Genomic DNA, 12,782 nt, shown 5'->3' on the forward strand with positions numbered 1-12,782 from the left:
AACACTCATGGCACCAGATCAGCACTGAAAAAAAGAAAAAAGTAAAGGCAGTGTTGTCACATGGGATTTTGTTCTCCAGGGAAAGAAGTCCATGAAAACCTCTAGAGTTTGATGATGATTTGGTGCTTGTTACTTGTTTAGGAGTTTGCAGTGTTTTACATAACCACCCTTGTCAAGCAGTGGTGGTAGACTGCCACAACTGCCCATGAATTTTAAACTGTGTCTCCAGTAGGCAACAGTAGAGTTACAGAACTAGGACTGAGAGCAGGATTTAGCTCATGTAGCTTACCGGGGAGCAAAGAGAAAGGAGGCAGAAAGCAGGCAAATGGCAGTAAATAAAGCCTCTGGAGGAGGCTGAGGAATGTAGATTGCTACTGCTGTTGACTCAGAACTAAGACTGTGAAATGGAACAACAGAAAACAAAATCCAGAGAGAAAGCAACCAGCCGTGCATAATGTTGCTTTATGAACAGAAATACTATTCGGTCTATAGATGTGTCTCAATGAGAAGTAGGAATGAAAATGTATCTTAAAACATCTTGTGAGAATGGACAGAATAGTTTGCTATTTTGTACCAATCTGTCTTTCTTGCTGATGTCCGTGAACACTGGTACTTAGTTCTTTTTATTCTTATCTGTTTTGTTCTGGTATTATTATCTCTCCACCATTACCAACAAATGTGGAGTTAGCCATCTGGGGGGGGTGGGAATCAAAAGTATATTCTAAATTATGTTTCGTTCTTTATTATCATGTGATTATTAACTCAGATAAATGAATTTAAACTGTTCTCGAGTCCATTAGCAATCTGCTAGAGAATGACAGCAAATTACTCCCTACCTTTTAAAAAATGTTTTGAGAAGTATGGAGCATGAAATAGTAATTCACCCTTTGGAGTGATAAAACCAGTCATTACAGCACCTGTTCTCACACTTCTATCCATGAGTCAGAACTGCAGCTTGCCACAGCTTTTCCCAATGATCTAAAGGTGGAGGTGTTTTGGTGAAAATGCTTTTTTAGTGATTATGAAATGGGTCATATTTTATCTGTCAGCTCTCCAGAACCGGTATGAAATTCTTTCACTGCCTGTCAGATTTATTTTACCTACTTTATTTCGTCTTTCCGCTGAGCGCGCGCACCGGCTACAGACACTGCGCCGGCCACGCCTCCTTCCCCCCTCCCCATTGGTCAGTGGCCGCCGCGCGCCAATGAGGGAGGTCTCTTTGCGCAGGCGCCCCACCGAACGGTGTTGTCGCGCCAGGGCAGGCCGCCTCCCCTCCCCTTCCCGTTCTCAAAGCCGCTTCTCTGCCCTGCGCGGGGTGGGGGATGTTCCAGTTCTTGCTTCATGGCAAGCGGTAGATCAGTTGCTCGTGTTTCTAAACGCTGCTAAACATTTACAGTCACCACAGGGGCTTGCAGGTTTGCTTTAAAACGTTCCTGAAGAACTCAACAAGGAGCTTAAGTAACTGCTTGAGAACAGAACCCCACAGTCTCCACATTACCTTCCATCATCAGCAAAAGATAGCCCAAAAACAGAAAATAAAAGGATGCTTTTTACCGCGCACTGGTGTCAAGCATCCAGACACCAGATCTGGTCGTCCCATCTTCTTTCTAAGCACGAAGGGGAAGGCCAAAATCATGGTTCTGTGAAACTGAGGGGAATTGCACTCCTCATTTCACCAATGCCAACATTTTACTGTCATCTCCCTGACAATTTCTTTAAAGGCTTTAGCTCTTTCACAATGAGAAGTCTTCCCACATCCACATTGCAAAGTTAATTAATCCTTGCCAGTTACAAACAACCATAGGTAGTTTTTTTCCAAATATTATTTCCAAATATTATTTTCAACTCTGAGAGTCTCACGGTTAATGTCCGTTCCCAATGAAAAAATGCTACAAATACTATTTCAGAGGTAGCTGAGAGCAGTGGCTCCCTGGCAGCAGTCTGTGAAAGAGCCAGCACCATAAGCAATAAAACCCTTTTTTTGCTGCTATGACCTCCAGGTGACATCCAGCACAGTCAGGAGGCAACCTCATAGTCTGAATGTCTCCCCTGGAACAAACCAAGGAGCATGTGCTCACACACCTTACTAGAAAAGATCCTTTTAATCCCTTCAGTCTGGTTTCCCCTATGAACATACACTGAGCAAAGAGTTGGCAGCGTATGCACCCCCAAACCCTTTCCCCTCAAACCCTTCACCTTAAGCCCCTGCACCCCAAAATCCTTTTACCCTCAACCCATCACCCACAAATCCTCCACTGCCAGGTCCTGAACCCCCAATAATTCACCCCAAAAACCTTCATCCTCAAGTCTTCACCCCAAAATCTTGCACCCCATAACCCTGCACCCCAAGCTCGGGAAGATATGACACCATGTTTGAGCCGTGCATGTAAGAATCCTCAGATGTCTTGCATTCAAACCTCCTATCAGTTTACCCTGGGATAATTGTACTCCCATGCCCCTCCAAGTTCATTTACTTCATGCAACAGTGAAGTTGTTATTTTTCTTCTTTTCTCCAAGGACTATGTGCACCCTCAAACCTTGCACCCCCAATTCCTACCCTCCTAAACCCTGCAAACCCAAATCTTGCGCTCCCAAATCTGCACCCCCTGATCCTGCTCTCCAAAACCCTGCATCCCCAAGCCCTGCAAACCTACATCCTGCTTTCCAAAAGCCTCCCCTCGCCCCCAAACCCAGCTCTAACAAATCCTTCACCCTAAGCCCGGCACCACAAAATCCTTCTACCATCAGCCCTGCACCCCCAAATCCTCCACCCCCACATCCTGATGCCAAAACGCTGCACCCTCCAGATATTTCACCCCCAGATCCTCCCCCTAAACCCTGCACCCCAAACCCTGCACTCTAAATCCCTGCACCCTGAAATCGTAGACCCCCAAACACTGAAAACCCAAATCCTGCCCCCCCCAAATCTTAAACCCACAGATCCTTCCCCCAACACCCTGCACCCCCACACCCTCTACCCCCAAATCCTGCACCCCGACATCCTGCAGTACTAAATCCTGCACTTCCGATCCTACACCCCCAAATCCTGCCCCCCAATTCCTGCCCTACACAATCCTGCACTTCCAAAACCCGCACCCCCAGATCCTGCTGCCCTAAACCCTCCATCCCAAACCCCTTCACTTTCAAACTGTGCACCCCCCAAATACTGCACCCCCAGTTCCTGAACACATGAACCCTGCACCCCCAAACCCTCACCCCAAAGCCCTTCACCCAAGACCTCACCTCAGAACACAGCACCCCAAATTCCTGCCCTCTCAAACCCTGAACCCCCAACCCTGCACCCAACATTCCCCCGCCCCCATGTCCTGCTTCCCCAAACCCTGCCCCCCAAACCTGTCCCTACCAAACCCTTCACCTTAAACCCCTGCACCCCAAAATCCTTTTACCCTCAACCCATTACCCTCAAATCCTGCACTGCCAGGTTCTGAACCCACAATATGTCACCCCCAAAACCTTCCTCCCCAAACCCTTCACCCCAAAACCCTGCACCCCAGACTCTGGAAGAAACGACACCGTGTTTGAGCCGTGTAGGTAAGAATCCTCAGATATCTTGCATCCACCCCTCCTCTCAGTTTACCGTGGGATAATTGTCCTCCCATGCCCCTCCAAGTTTGTTTACTTCATGCAACAGTGAAGTGGTTATTTTTCTTCTTTTCTCTGAGGACGATGTGGGTCTGGGAGCGGGAAGGACTTTCTCAGCCTACTTCTGGGAGGCCAGGCATGTCTGTGGATGAAGGGATCCAGACATTTGGTTTTGCTTGGAGGGCAGTAGGTCTGGAGAATTAGAGCAGAGGATACTGAAGAAAAGGAGGGGAGAGAGAGATGGAGGAAAAGTCTCCCAAAGCCACTTTTGGGGAAAGGGTCAGGGGGGTGGCTTTTGAGTAACCCACAGTATTTAGGTGGCAGGTGAGAAAACATCCCCCTCTTGGCTGGGGAAGCTTATGTTGGGCAAGGCGGGGGCAGAGCGTTTCAGGATCTCGGGGCTTAGTATATAACCAGGCACAACTGGTGTGGGAGTTGCTGGGAGGAAGCGGGGCACTGCATCGAGGACTTAAATTTTGGAGCATCTCGGTGGGGTGCTGCATCTCCAAGAGGTGGCGGATGCCTGCTGAGCAAGGGCTGGAAGCCCCTGTGCACGCTGTGGAGGGGCTGGGTGCAGATCGACGACGTGAGGGCCCCAGTGACAGAGACAGAGCGGCAGCCAACGCGCTTTCCGCAAGTTCCATTTAGCGGTTAACGGTGCCGCCTCGTGGTCAAAATCTTAACTGCACCGGTCCAACTGCACATTCTCTTCCCACGAACAGATTTTTACGGGGCAAATAAACCGCCCGACACGTTACATGCCTGCACTCCACCTCAAATAGAGTGAATTGCCTCACCATCGGGAAGGCGGTATTGCGGCTGGGCATAAAAGGAACAGCAGCTCCAACCTCTGAATTCCTTCTGGCTCTGGGCGTGAAGGAGATAACCACAGCAACACAACGGAAAAGAAAAGAGATACTGAGAAGCCAGATGCCTGGGTCTTGTCTTCAGCTTTTGTGTGGAGAGTTTTCGTTCCCGGATGTTAGTTATTCGTCCTTGGCAAGGCGGGACCAAGGCTATGTCCAGAACAGGGGACTCTATCCAAGTGCAGAGAAGCTGCAAAATTAATGTAGACTGTGATTAAGTTACAAAGGACTTACCCATCACTTAATCAATGACACGGTAAATGCTTTCTAACCACCTGCAAAACGAGGGGATATTTTTCAAGTTTTAGATGCTCCTGCATGACAAGCTGGAGACAGAAGATTAAGTTGTCTAGAAGCAGGGTGCTTAGCTTATATTTGAGTAGAAATTAATAAGTGTATTGTAAGTAAGACACTAATCAATTACTTATATAAGACAGACACTAATCAATTACTTATGTAAGTGTGTAGTAGTTGCGCTTCCGAGGAGAGCTGCCAACGTGGAGAGCTCGATCGGCAGACACACGAAAAGACGCCCGGAAGCCCCGCCGAAACAGCCTGCATGCTCAGCAAAAAACGCTAGATGGCAGCAAAGACCGTGAAATGACTGCTTAGGCGTATAGGCTTTACTGTTAAGTCCATACCTTTGTTTCACCAGACTGTCTCTTTGGATATCATCAAAATATCCTCCGCACTCGTAAGATGGTCACACTTATCACAAAAAGCAAGCGTTTTAATTCCTCACACATGGGTATTTAATCCCTCTAGTACAGCCTTGTCACCTGCGCTACTTCCTCCCGCATTCTCTCACTTCTATTTCACCAAGTCCTGGAATCTCCTTTCAGGTGGGAAGAGGACTCCAGCATTCAGGCACTCAGCTCCCTCCACCTGTAGAGTGTTCAAAGAGGGCCAGACAGTGCCAGAAATGAGAAACCCTTTTCCCTGGGCATGATATGTGGCCATCCAGAGCCAGGCAGATTCTGCTCCACCCTGAACCTAGTAAGGCATTGACAGTGACTCTCTCCCCCATCCTTCTGAAGCCATTACCATGCTGGTGCAAACACTTCTGCCTGTGTTTTGGTGATGAATCCTATGTGTGCATAAAGAGAAAGCTAGCAAAGTAAGCTCCAACACCGATGAAGACAGACTGTGAATTTTCTTACGCAATCTGTTTCTTCTCGGCATACATAGTCCTATAAAGGAAACTGCTAAACATTCAATCTGCAAGAGAAATTCGACAAAACATGCCGTACATAGGAAGAACAGCACAGTGTATCTTCACACGCTTACTGTTGAATGCGAAGACATTCCAGCTTCTGTGAGCAAAAGCCCGTCTGTGTAAGTTCATGGTTTCCATGTTCACACAAAGGCAACGTGGTCCGCTTTTCTCTGTGTGCACACATGATTACGCTGTCACTTAAAAACAGAGGCACCTGTGTGCATGCAAAAGTACGTATTAGAATGCGTCTGCATACATTTGGGTAAACAATTGAGTGTGCATGGTCATACAGCGGCATACATTCAGACTTGCCTACAGATACACTTCTGAAAGCCTCGCACCCAAGGAATGAATGTATGTACAACCACTTGAAAGTGTGTGCAATCACAAGTTTAGACTGAGTGTATAATCTCAGAGAAGCACCAATGTGTTTGCGTTCAATCGTATGTCACAAAGAAGGTTATGAACAGATGCCCTGCTGTTTTTTCTCTGTGCGGCATATTTTGTTTTGTTTCTCTTGCAGATCGAATGCTTAGAAGTTTTCTTTGTATGACGGCATTATACAAGGTAAGCTACTAAAATCATGTACACTGTGATTAATTTACAAAGGACTTCGGCATTGTAAACATTTGACATGATCAATGCTTTTTAGCCACCTGCAAAATGAGTGGATATTTTTCAAGTTAAAGATGTTTCTGCATGACAAGAGGGAGATGAAGTGATACATTGTTTAGAAGCAGAGTGCTTAGTTTATATTTTACTAGTAATTCATAGAAGTATTCTACAATAGCAACTCAATTACTTCTGTGTGTACTGGTTGCATTTCTGCGAAGAGTTTTTAACGAGGAGAGGTCGGTCAGCGACACACGGAAAGCCCCTTAGAAGCGCCCCAGAAAGAGGCTGCAGTAAAGGGACGCTAGATAGCAGCAAAGAATGTGAAAAAACTGATGCCATGCTAACCTTAGGCTTAAGCATCTCTTTCTTAGTACATAGATGTATTGTATGTGAAAAATTTCCAGAATCAGCAGAGCCTGTCTTAAAAAGCTGCATGTATGCAAGTCTGCGTGCCTGCAAGAACAGACGTCTGCGAATAAATTTTCATGTTCACACAGAGGAAACTAGTGCTTTTTTGTCTGTGTGTGCAGATGCGTTGACAAGGTGGCTAATAAACAAAGGTCCCTGCGTGCATGCAAAATTACGTGCTAAAATGTGTGTGTGTGTATGTGGGTGAACAATATATGTTAAGAGAGTGGCATATATTCACTCTTGCCTACAGACACACTTCTGAAAGCCCTGCACAGAGGACTGTATATATGTACTACCACATGCACCAGTATGCACAATCGCGAAGTTAAACGGAAGTGTTTAATCTCAGTGGAGCACAAACATTCAACCATATATCCCAAACAAGGTTGTGAACAGATGCTCTGCTATTTCTTTCCCTGTGCAACATGTTTAGTTTCATTTCTCTTGCATATCGAACACTTTGCGGTGTTCTCTGTAAATTAACCACAGCTTACATGAATTGAATAGCTTCTCTTCTATATCTCTACCCTGCTTGCAGGTGGACACGCAAGCGATATACAAGAGAAGCCATTCTATTCATGTACACTGTGCCTAATGTACAAAGGACATCGCCATCGTAAACAATTGACATGATCAATGCTTTCTAGCCACCTGCCAAACAAGTGGATATCTTTCAAGTTTAAGATGCTTTTCACAGTATCACAGTATCACAGTATGTTTGGGATTGGAAGGGACCTCAAAAGATCATCTAGTCCAATCCCCCTGCTGGAGCAGGAACGCCTAGGTGAGGTCGCACAGGAATGTGTCCAGGCGGGCTTTGAATGTCTCCAGGGAAAGAGACTCCACAACCTCCCTGGGCAGCCTGTTCCAGGGCTCTGTCACCCTCACTGAGAAGAAGTTCTTTCTCAAATTTAAGTGGAACCTCTTGTGTTCCAGCTTGATCCCATTGCCCCTTGTCCTATCATTGTTTGCCACTGAGAAGAGCCTGACTCCATCCTCGTGGCACTTACCCTTTATATATTTATAAACATTAATAAGGTCACCCCTCAGTCTCCTCCAAACTAAAGAGCCCCAGCTTCCTCAGCCTTTCTTCATAAGGGAGATGCTCCACTCCCTTAATCATCTTTGTTGCCCTACGCTGGACCCTCTCCAGCAGTTCCCTGTCCTTCTTGAACTGAGGGGCCCAGAACTGGACACAATATTCCAGATGGGGTCACATCAGGACAGAGTAGAGGGGAAGGAGAACCTTTTGCATGGCAAGACGGAGATATCTGATTGCACAGTGCTGCTTTTCTCATGTGGACCGATGCGAGGGAACTTTGCTAGCAAAGCAACAAAGCAGACGCAGGCTGAACTACAAGATGTGCCATGATACTTCTTTCCCATGGCATATTCTTCACAGTCGACCAAGCAAAGACTCTTAGCAATCGATCGACAAGAGAAATGAAACAGAACATGTCCTAAGGAGAAAGAGCAGAAGGAGCAATCTTCTTTGTGATATGTAGCTGACAACAAACACTTTGGTGCTTGTGTGAGAGCAGAAGCAACTTGCACTTGCAACTATGACCACAAATGCAGAATTCTAAGCACACTCACAGAGGGACGCTTGTGTGTTAGCATATCCATGTATCAGGAACACGATCAAGTGTTTTCCTTCGTTCGACTGTGAAGAGTCTGCCAAGGTGCACACAAGTGATTGAGTGCATTGTGGGGAGAGTTTAAATAGGGATTTGGACGGATAGCAGTGGTGGGCTGCCTTGCTTTATGAATATCTTGGAGAGGAAGGAATTTTATGTTCCAAGACACTTACTGTACAACATCTGCCTGAAACTTTCTGGCTGCTGTGTGAGGCTGCACCAGCGTTAATGCATGTTGGTGCTCTTTGGAGCACGGCAAAGGCCTCAGGTGTGGAGGGCGAGGGCATCCCCAGTAGAGGCTGTGAGTACCACTAGTCCTGTGGTAGGGTGTCTCCCGTGGGGCACAAGTCTGTATATAACCCTTATCTCCACTGTTCATTGCTTCCTGGAAGACATTCAGCTAGGATCTAGTCTCTAATCAGAAAGAAGTAACAAAGTGCAGTCTTCATCCTCATTCTCTATTCAGGATCCACAAAGGACCTGTTTTCAGAGCTTTGTATCCTTTCAGGTCTCCCTAAATCACAAACAGACTTTGCAGTGATGTCAGAGTCACATTCAGAGGAAGGTTCCAAGGGTTCAGAGTTTGAGGAAGATCACAGCAAGAGATCGAAAGAGAGATATAGGTGTACACTTTTTCCCCCAGCATCTAAAAAGGAAAGGCTGACACTCCTGTAAATATGATTTTGTCCTTTCATGTGTATTTTACAATTCAGGTGAGGGAAAGATTTGCACTCGCATTTAACTGCAGAGGTCTGGGTGAGACACCTCAGTGTTTCTCAGAAGGGAGTTTACTTTTAATAGCATTGCTTTTAGCCCCCTTCACTTCCCTGTGCTAAGTGCATGGGGCCACTTTGGAAACATGAGTGGTTCTAGCCTACTCTCAGTGGCACAGATTAAAAAAGCCACTTAGGACTTCCAAAATGCATTTTCTTTGGGTCAGAAAGCACTCTTGAGTTTTAAACAGATTTCCTATGCTATTGTCAGTCATTTCTAGTAGTACCTCTTTCCCAAGTCGTGGGATCCTGAAAGTGTGTAAATATAACTGGTTGCCTGAGAAACACACATTTAAAGCAATTGCTTTTCCTCAGAAGCATAAACCTCTGCTGATGGCACTGAAATATAATAACTTGAGTTGCCTGCGCCAATGTTAAGCCTGAGGAGTACATGATGTAAAACTACCGTGGAAAGGGAATTTGGCCCTGCATTTTTAGATTTATTAATTCTAAGCAAGCAAAATTTAGTAATGGGTAATGAATACAGAACATACAGAGGGAGAAGGCTGCCAGGGAACAGACGACCATCCTATGCATCCCTTATTCATATGTTCTTTAAGCATTCACTACTGATGGCAGCTATGTGGTCAGCCTGGGCTATATGATCAGTCTGTTCTAGTGCACCTGTCCCTGCACTAGATTTCCTAGGAAATAAAAGAAGTACAATTTTTAGAGTTGCTACTTTAGGTATATATATATTTTTTAAATTTAATGCTGTTTTTAAAATGCGTTTGAGTTTCTATATGAAGGACTTTGTCTCATAGAGCATCACGCACATAAGAAGAGGAGTGCTCTCTAGTGTTCTGCATCAGTATAGCAATGGTTTAGCACAAACGAGCATGGGAAGGTCTGTGTATAACTTGCCTTAGATTCTGTAGTTGGGTTGAAGTAGTTTAGGATTGGTATTAGAATGCAAGAGATTCTCTTGCACCCTTTTGAGGATGACCATAGTGTAGGAGACTCGGTGTTTAGGTCCAGGACACATGTACCATGAAGCACATGAAATTAATTCATTTAAATGTGCTATTATAATTTTGATTTCATGCATACCCATGCAATCTTAATGTTCAGTTCAAAGCAGTCATCCTGACAGGAGGGAAGGGAGCAGCTGTGACTCTTCCCCACAGAGTACATATCTGCTCTTTTACATGCGTGTACATTAGGATTGCTTACCCATCGAATTTCAAAGGAGTTTTATACTTTTCTTACAATGTGGAACAAAAGTAGAAGTAACAGGCTAAAATATTGTGCATTTTACCCGAAAGAACAGGCATTAAAATAGGTAAAATAAATACCAAGTGACAAACAGAAAAGGCTCTTACTTGTTCTGAACTACTGCATCTCCTTCAGCAGTAGCATAGGCATCACATCTCCACTTCTGTCTCAGGTGTCCTCCTTTGTAGCATCCAGTGACCCTGGCAGTCATCCATATTTCCAGGTTTGAAATTTGCTGGGTGTGAGGCCAGCCAAATTCTTGTGAAACTGTGGCCAGCCCTTATGTGGTCTTAAGTGCATCCAGGGCTTGCGGGTTTTGGCTTGACTCTGAAGGAAACAGTTCTTGCAAGATCCTGAAAAGCGCCCCCCAGGGAGTAAGAAATCAATGTGTCTCTCAATGAAATGCATGGTATCTCTGTGGGCTGGGAAAAAAAAAAAAGCGGGGGGGGGGACAAAAAATAAAATGCAAATCCCTCTGTCTTCCCTTTTTTTTTTTTTTCATTTTAAGTAAAGGTTACCTAGTATGCCAAATTATTGTAACTAGAAGGTAATAAATCTAGGCTCTCAGAAGAGCCTAGAAATCATCTTTATGTAATAGAAAAGAACATGCTCCATAAACAGGGACGGGAATTTTTCTTCCATGTGAAGGCAGTCCAAAACCAAAATCATTCTAACAGAGACTTGGAGCCTGGAACACAATATATGAGAGCAGATATTTCTGTGGTTTGGCAGATGGTGATTTATTTTTTCTGAATAATAAAAGGTGATTTTACTGATTGATCCTGATAAAGCACGGTCTTCCTGGATATGACCTTTCACATACCTCTGACCTACCAGGTTTGATAACCTGAGATTGCTCTCGGATGGTCTGATTCCCTCCCACAGCAGCAGCTGTCTGTCCATTTTCTTGCAGCCATATGAAGACACTTCACCCAGAAGCTGACACTTAACATGCTCTTGCTAAATAACCCAGCAGAGCCTTCTCATCCCAGCTCTGCCATTAGCACTCCCTTATCTTCATGGCTTCTGAGCTGGTATACTTTCCTAAGGAATTTAAAATAGAGACTTCTTTCCTCCTTTCGGTGTAATTAATAAGATCCAATTCATATGACACCTACCATATGAGAGGTCTTGTTTTGGGCACAGTCTTTCTTTCAGAGAACTAGGAAAAAATTTACATAACTAACGTGAAAATATGAAGCCTCCATAAGAAACCAGGACCTATTTAGCAGTGTGTTGATATCGGGTTCACCTAAACCTAAACTTGGTGCATTTTAAAAATTTAGAAAGGAAAAGGACGTTTTTTTTCAAAAGAATACAGATGCTTGACATCTTCCTATGATACTACAGGAATCTCTGCCTTAGTTACAATTCAAATGAGAGGCTCAGATTGTCTTTTCAAAGATACCTCTCTCTAATACTTTTAAGAAGTTAATGCCTGAATTTTGTCACATGAAAAACTGTCTGCTGGTCTTGAAGAATTTTTAAGCAGCATTTGAACAGGCTGTCATCTGGTAACATGTTGCAGTTGCAGGAATAGTTGAAGCTGCAGTTCCCACTTCAAATAGATAACCCCTCAGGTACTGTGATTCTCTGAGCCACATCAGAAGTGGAAAAATAGTGTAGTTGACAATTGTTGTTCTTGTTAATTGCAAGCCATTTATCCTAGCATCTTGCATATTGAACTTTGATTAATAGAGGTTTTTCAGCACTCTCAAGTGGTGCTTCAATGGATCTTAGATTTTTTTTAATGGACACTTACTTATGACATGTTACTATTAGTGCTCTCTAACAGAATTTGATTTCGACTGGACCCTTACTGCAGATTTACTTGCCCAGCTTAAAACTGCCAGGAATTTGTTCAGAGAATGTAATTCTTGGCAGAACGTAGTAAACCAGAGATTTAATCAAAACCTGAAGCCAAACTGAGTGATAGAAACTCCTCTTACCGATGCAGAGGGTTGGGAATATGGCCTCTTAGTATTAATTTTCTGGTTTGCCTTTTTTTTTTTTTTTTTTTAATATCACATAGTGGTATTTTGTGACATCATTTAGCATTAAAATAAATAATTACAGATCAAATACCAAAATGCTACTGCCAAGTTCAGGTGCAGACCAACACACTGGAAGTAAATGCTCCGCTGCATTTATTTATAGCAGAGGCAAAGGCTGTTGCCATACTAAAGCTGTGTTCTTTTGCAGGTTTGTGGATGCTCTGTACATCTGCAGCACTGTGATGTGCAGTAGAAGGCCCTCCCATCTCCCGGCAGGACTAGAGGTGCCTTGCCTCTCAGCCTCAGCAGAGCTGTGTGGAAGTCTTCTCTCCTCTATCAGATTGCAGTGCATCATGTGGGACTGCCAGCTGGCAGATCCTTATTGGAGGTATGTACATGCGCAACACAGGTCACTCCTTACTGTGTATCTACTTGCAGTACTGTAAATGCTG

The sequence above is a fragment of the Patagioenas fasciata genome, chromosome 4 (assembly GCF_037038585.1).
Source record: "Patagioenas fasciata isolate bPatFas1 chromosome 4, bPatFas1.hap1, whole genome shotgun sequence".
In the NCBI taxonomy this organism is placed as follows: Eukaryota; Metazoa; Chordata; class Aves; order Columbiformes; family Columbidae; genus Patagioenas; species Patagioenas fasciata.